The sequence below is a fragment of the Thunnus albacares genome, chromosome 13, assembly GCF_914725855.1.
Source record: "Thunnus albacares chromosome 13, fThuAlb1.1, whole genome shotgun sequence".
Lineage (NCBI taxonomy): Eukaryota > Metazoa > Chordata > Actinopteri > Scombriformes > Scombridae > Thunnus > Thunnus albacares.
This window is the reverse complement of record NC_058118.1, coordinates 30,272,914-30,279,809: the sequence shown is the minus strand read 5'-3', so window position 1 is coordinate 30,279,809 and position 6,896 is coordinate 30,272,914.

Here is a 6,896-nt window from a genome sequence, read left to right as displayed (position 1 = left end):
AGTGTCACCTGCAGTAAAACTTAATGACACTTAATGAATAGACAGTCTCAACTCAATGTTTCATCAAACAGATGAAAAGGTAATGATCACAACACAGTAAAGGTTCTCGTCAGAGCACTGATGATGCTCTGACTTGATGAAGAAAGTGTGTTGAGCTTTATATAAATTTACTTTGTGTTCTGAGTGTCAATCACGTAACACTGATCCCTGCCCACAGTCAGTTTTACCATCGCAGCATCAGCCCCACCCTAAACAATCTCCTGCAGCTCAAGTTTCAAGCTGGAAATGAGGGGAAATGACAATGGGGTCCTTGGTCAGTGCATTAATGCCTAGGCCCAATAAGTCCTACAAATTAAACAACCAAATACATCATGTGACCATATGACTGCAGAATGACACATTTCTAATCCATCTCTGCCAGGGAATCTTCTTTTCCATACTCCAAAGACTATCAATCGTCTTGCTGTGATCTGACAGGAGTTGTACCTTCTCTCTGCTGGTGTTTGGGGGGTCAAAAGTGAAGTCATGGGGTATGAGCGGCATGGATGACCATTATCCCCGAAGAGAAAACCTTCATATGTTTCGCTCTCCAGTAAGACACAGAGCTCACCATTGTCAAAGATGTGTCATATGTCATGTGCTGGCCAACATGCCATGATGTTGATTATCTTGGATTTATCACACACCACTTACACATTGATAGAGTAGTAAACCCTCCGGTTTCCGGTTCGGGTTCAAAAATGAATCCTTGTTGGTGCAACCCAGCCCTTAAGGTAAGGCAAAGCCTGTTATCATGATTTTTAAAAGACAGTCTTGACTCGCGGTTAGAAACGGGAAATGAACAGTGGTCTCCCATGGCAAAGTCCTCAGTTTTGTTGAGCCTCCCAACTTCGGACTTTGTCGCTAAATACTGACGCCATCTGATTTTGTCCCTTGCTCCGGTCATACTTCTTGTGGTCACTAGAGGGCCTCTGTCACTTAAACGTAAATGTAAGTCATTTATAAACTATTGTCTCGTTTTACTTGAGATTACAGTCTCTAAAAAATATTTTGCTACACAGCTGAACTGTAAGCAGCTGAAAAGTTGATCCAGTTATATTCATAAGGACAATAGATTTAGTTCAAACTTTTGTATCTAACTCCGACAGTTGTGAAGTAGATAATGAGGTATTCACTAGCAAGGACCATACCATCAACAAGATGCGTCTGATGTGCATAGTTCTTCCAGTTTCTGACTGAATTGTGGGGAAGCTTATGGGGAATCTGCCGTAGCACCTGGGCAACAACGGACCCCCTCAGGACCCTATGAAGGAAGTGTGGTCCTGCGCCTGAAACTTCGCTGAATAAGCTTCAATGGGAGAAGGTGTCTGTTTCAGTGACAGTTTTGGACAGTACCTCATTACTGAGTTAAGTTGTTAGAGTAATGTAGTGTAAAGGATTACAATTAGAAATTCGATAACGACAATCAGCTTGTTTGCTTTTGTCTTACCAAGAGTTACATGCAGGGTTATCATGAGTTTTGTGTGTTCGGTAGACAGACTGCTCCAGGGTGTACATTTACATTATAAATAGTTGCACTAATTTGGGTGGCAGTCGTAGTTAGTAGGAGTGAGAAGCCCTTTTTTTGCGTAAACTTTTTCTCCTTTTTTTCTTGATTAGGAGTTAGGTTATACTCTGTCTTTTGTTTCTATTTTATTTTTCGTTAGGGAAGTTTAGGGTGGGGGTTTGGTTTACTTTTGTTTGTTGTTTTTGGGCATTGCTCAACTCCGAAGTCTATAAAATAAACTGCTACAGTGAATTTTGATGGTTGACAGGCTAACCATTCTTGGGATTGGGAAGAGCGAGGGCTCTAAACATGTTAGGTCCAGGTTTCCCCTAGACTGGGGATGTAACAGTTAGCTTAGCACAGGGGCTGGAAGTGGAAGGATATCTGAGCTTCGCCAAATGAAGAAAAATACTCTTTACTCAACAGAAGCTCTAATCTCTAGCATTAAAGTCCGACACGTCTATCACCACCCTGATCCCCACACCCTTACTTTTCACCTTGCTACACAAAGGACACAGTACCTCCTGTTTAGCACTCAATGTTTGAATCTGTTCTCCCAAAACAAAACGACACAACAGGTCGTAATGTCAGTCGCCAAAATACGACCTGTAGTTACGTTTGAGTGACAGATCATCTAGCAGCTGTAATAATTATGAGCTGGAGCGGTAGTGCAGTTCAGATGACGTATATATATGTGGACAGATTTCCTCATTCAGAGGAGGAGGGTGGATGGAGTCGGGACAGCTTTTTAAAAAGCGTAACTACGATCATCCCCTAACCTTAACTCCATAGTTATTATAGTAGCCATGACAATGAAGGTGGCCTTACTTTAAGGAAGTAGTAACTTTAACATATTTCATATTTCATATTTCTCATAGATTGATGAATAATATTATTAATATTAATCAGCCACTCCTTTGAATCATTTATTCATATTAACAAATATAACCTGTATGGTTTATGCTTTTATTACTGTATATGGAGAATCATGAATTCATTGTTTTGCCGTGCTGACAGCAGCCTCTGAGGATGGAGATGTCAGCTGGAGTATCTCCCTGTGGTGCCAACCTCAGGATGAAAGTTTTAGCTCCACTACTGGTAGACTTCTAATTCTTCATGAAGTGGACTTTTTCAATCAAGTAAAAATATTTTCACTTGAAGTGGATGCATTTCTGCCTCCGTTTGTGTGTCGGGATTGAAACCTGTGTACATGTGTGTTTTGGTTCTTGTATTCCTGTTATCACTGGGCTGTAATGAGTGTCCTGGTGGCCCCAGAGCTCCCAGGTGTCCTCTCATTGACCAGCAGGTTAATTGAATTAAAAGCTGCAGTGAGGCATTCAGGGGGCATCGGACAGGGAGCCACTCGGTCTCTCTGGAGAGACTCCAACCTGACAAAAGGCCTTCACATACTTGGTCATTATCTGAGCTTTCTCTGAACCTGCAAGAGTGTGTGTTCTGGAAAGGATTTCTACCAGATGTTGGAACCTGGCTGCAGGGATTTGTGGCTTCAGTCACAGGAGCATTAGTGAAGCCCAACACTGATGTTGGGTGATAAGGCCTGGCTGATGTTGGATGGGGTTGAGGTCAGAGCTCTGTGCAGGTCAGTGAAGTTCCTCCACACCTGGGAAAACCATGTGTTTATGGAGCTGTCTTTGTGCAGGGGGATTGTCATGTTGAAAATCACCAAGAACACTGTTTTCTAAAACAAGTTTTTATGTCATAGCATTAAGACTACTCTTAATTGGAATTAAAGCAAAACAAAACAAACCTTTCCCAGACAGAAGCATTATGCAAAGTATTTTGTAGGGGAAATGTCATGGAGTCATTGATATTTCTTGTGTTTGTGTTGTGTAAATGGAAAATGATGGCACTAGAGGAAATGTCACCAACATTTCCAACATATCTGGCCAGTAATTTTTTTGATTTTCTTTCTGTGGATCATCAGTCAGTGATAGTGAGGTGAGTCCTTGTGGATCCCAGGAGCTTTCATTACCGCCTCCTGTAATCACTGATAAACATCTATTGCTCTTTGCTCCCAGAGGGTTAATTACCATCAGAAACTGTTGATAAGTGTTTTGTCAGGAATCAGCTCACAGTGGACCTCATTAATGATTGCATTGGTTTCAGAAGCATTAACACTCATTACTGGCTGTTGTGGCAACCGTAGCACACAGTGATGAAACTGGTGGGCCATTAGAGGGCAGTGTAGTCCCCTGAGCTCCAAACATGCAACAGTTTACAGCTCTTAGTAACTGTTTTGGCTTATTGCTTACAACAAAGTTTTAAAAAAGAAAACTTTGATATTCAAACGCACACAGAAAGCCCAGTTACCTTATTACTACTACATATCTCATGTTTGACTGGTTTAAAGAGTTATGCCAGTCCTGCTTTCAGACCGTCCAAAATAGTTTTTTTTTTCTTCACAAACAAACCTAAAGAATACACTCTCACCCTGCTCTCTGAAAGATGAATGAAGGATTAATCAACCATTTATTAATGACTGATACAGTATTTATGAATGCCAAATACAATTGTGGTTCAAAATTCGGTCAGAATATGAACAGTATATAAGGGTTTAGAAAATTCACCACATGAACTCACAATATAAACTAAAATAATGAAGGTCTTAAAACTAGATTTTGACACAAGATTAGGTGATAACCAATCTGGGGCTTTTGGGGCTTTTGCAGGACTTTCTTGCTGTGAGACAACAGTGCTAACAACTGAAAAACTATGTCAGCCTACTATCGAGTATACACTACATGCTAGTGTTTTCACAGCCCAGTTTTGGAAGGTATTGTACAAGACACATATAAATGGGGGACAAATTAAAGGAAAAAACAAAATAAAGTGTCTTAGTAAGATGTTGGGCCTCCATGTGCTGCCAGAACAGCATAAATACACCTTGTTATTGATTCTACAGTCTCTGATCTCTACTGGGGAGATGAAAATCATTCTTCCAAAAGATATTCCCTCTTTTGGTGTTTTAATGATGGTGGTGGAGAGCGTTGTCTAACACGTCAGTCCAAAATCTCCCATAGATGTTCAGCTGGGTTGAGATCTGGTGACTGTGAAGGTCATAGCATATGATTCACATCATTTTCATACTCATGAAACCATTCAGTGACCCCTCGTGCCCTATGGATGGGGGCATTGTCATCCTGGAAGAGACCACTCCCATCAGGATAGAAATGTTTCATCATAGGATAAAAGTGATCACTCACAACAACTTTGTATTGATTAGCAGTGACCCTTCCCTCTAAGAGGACAAGTGGACCCAAACCATGCCGGCGAATAGCCCCCCACAGCATACTAGAGCCACCAGATCCCCTCACTGTAGGGGTCCAGCATTCAGACCTGGACCAGTTTTTCCTTTTATTTGTCACCTGTCCGTAGTTTTGTGTGATGTAGTTTTGTTCTGAGGTGTTCGTGGTAGAAGTCAGTCTTCAAACACTACTGCTAATTGCACATTTAAAAGCTTCACAGAATTCCCAAAATTTTAAAACTTTTAATTTCCTGAGATGTCATTGGCACCATCATCAATACCAACAGTCACATTTTTTTTTTCCTTTTTATTTCTGTGAACAGCTTCGGTTTCCATTGAGCATTGCAGTGTGGAACAACAGTGTGTGTGCGATTTTAGTCTGCATAATGCCATTTAAAGCTTGCTTTGTATAGTATACTTCATCATTGTGTCAATGTGAATGCAGGACAGACACAACACATAGTTAGAACAAACATTTAACATGCAATTGGACTTAGGCATTTATCTGAAATTTTAACTGGGATGACTTTTATTTTAATGCTCATATTGTAACACTGTGAATTTTCTAAAATGTTCTTAATGTTTCAGTGTTTAAGTTGTAGACCATTACATAGAAGATACATTACACATTGACACATTACCAGGAATGTCTGTTAATGTGCCTTATCTGTGTCAAATCGACTTAATAAATGGAAAAATAGCATATAGTATAATATAGCAAAAAAAAATATAGTATATATTCCAGAGGTCCAATGCAGAGATGCTGCTGCTGAATTTTACAGTTCTTTACCGCCATCTGCTGCTCATTTTCTGCTACTGCAGCGTAGTGTTGCTGCTTTTTTAATATCTAATTTCTTAGAATGAACTGTCTGCAAACAGTCTTAACAGTGATAGTCCTGTCTGCTCTTTGAGTTATACATAGAATCTGTAAAAGCTTTGAAACTGCGAAAGCGATAACAGAATTATTGTATAGAAATGAACCAATTGCATGTAGCTTTCAAAGTGTGAATGAATACAGATTGAAATGCATGAAGGAAGAAATGTCATATTTTGGAGTTGAGTCTTTATTTAGCCTCACTTTGTTTCTGTCTTAATCAGCAATTATCTTTACATTTAAAAGTTATGCGTTGAGGTTGTTAATGTGTACCCATAAAACAACAGCTTTGCTTTTATCCCTTAACATTTTCCATGAACTTAAAATGGATCACATACATTTTAATAGTATTTCATCTTCTGAAGTCATACTAATGTCACATATCTACAGTCTCCCAGTGCTGTGGTTGTACTCAACCATTCAGTTGTATGACTCGCTGAAACTGTCACAAGTGCAAAAATAATTTCCCTTAATTTGTCCATTATATTTACATTTCAGCAATACATTTTCATATAATTTATGCCTAAAGGGGGAAACAGATTTTTTTTTACATGATTACAGTTTTCTATATTACTAACCTGAAAAAAAAACCTAAAAAAAACTTCTGTTTGAGAATACAAAAGTTTTGTTTACAAATCAAAAACTTTTAGCTGTAGTAGAAACTTCCACCTAACTTTTATTTCCTTCATGTATTCTCTCTCCCTTACATCCTCTCATACAATCATGCATCTTCTTTTTTTTTGCAAAGACTGCAGTGACCATTCTGGTTCAATCTTCTCTTCCTGCAGGTGTGATAATAAACTTTGATTCAGTAACTCATCAAATCTATATTTTTCTACTGCAGTTCTTGATAAACAGTTTTGCTTTCACATTGAGCTCAGATTAGGGATGTGCAGAGGGCCCAGTATTTGTATTTGTATCTGTATTTGTTGAGGCAGCAAAATTATTTGTATTTGTAAGTGGAAAGAGGCTTAAAAATCATGTTTTTATTATGCTTTTAATTTTAGAAAATTAAAGTGTTACAATAAATGTTCATAAATAAACTACCTTACAAAGGAGGTCCCCACACCGGGTCTCAAACTGGAGTCTCCCAGATCATAGATAGACGTAACAGCAGAGCAGAGGAGAGACACTGAGATAGTGATGTAACCAACCTGCGTGCTGGTATTTGACATGTTTATTTTTTCTTCCCAAGAACAAATATTTTTTAA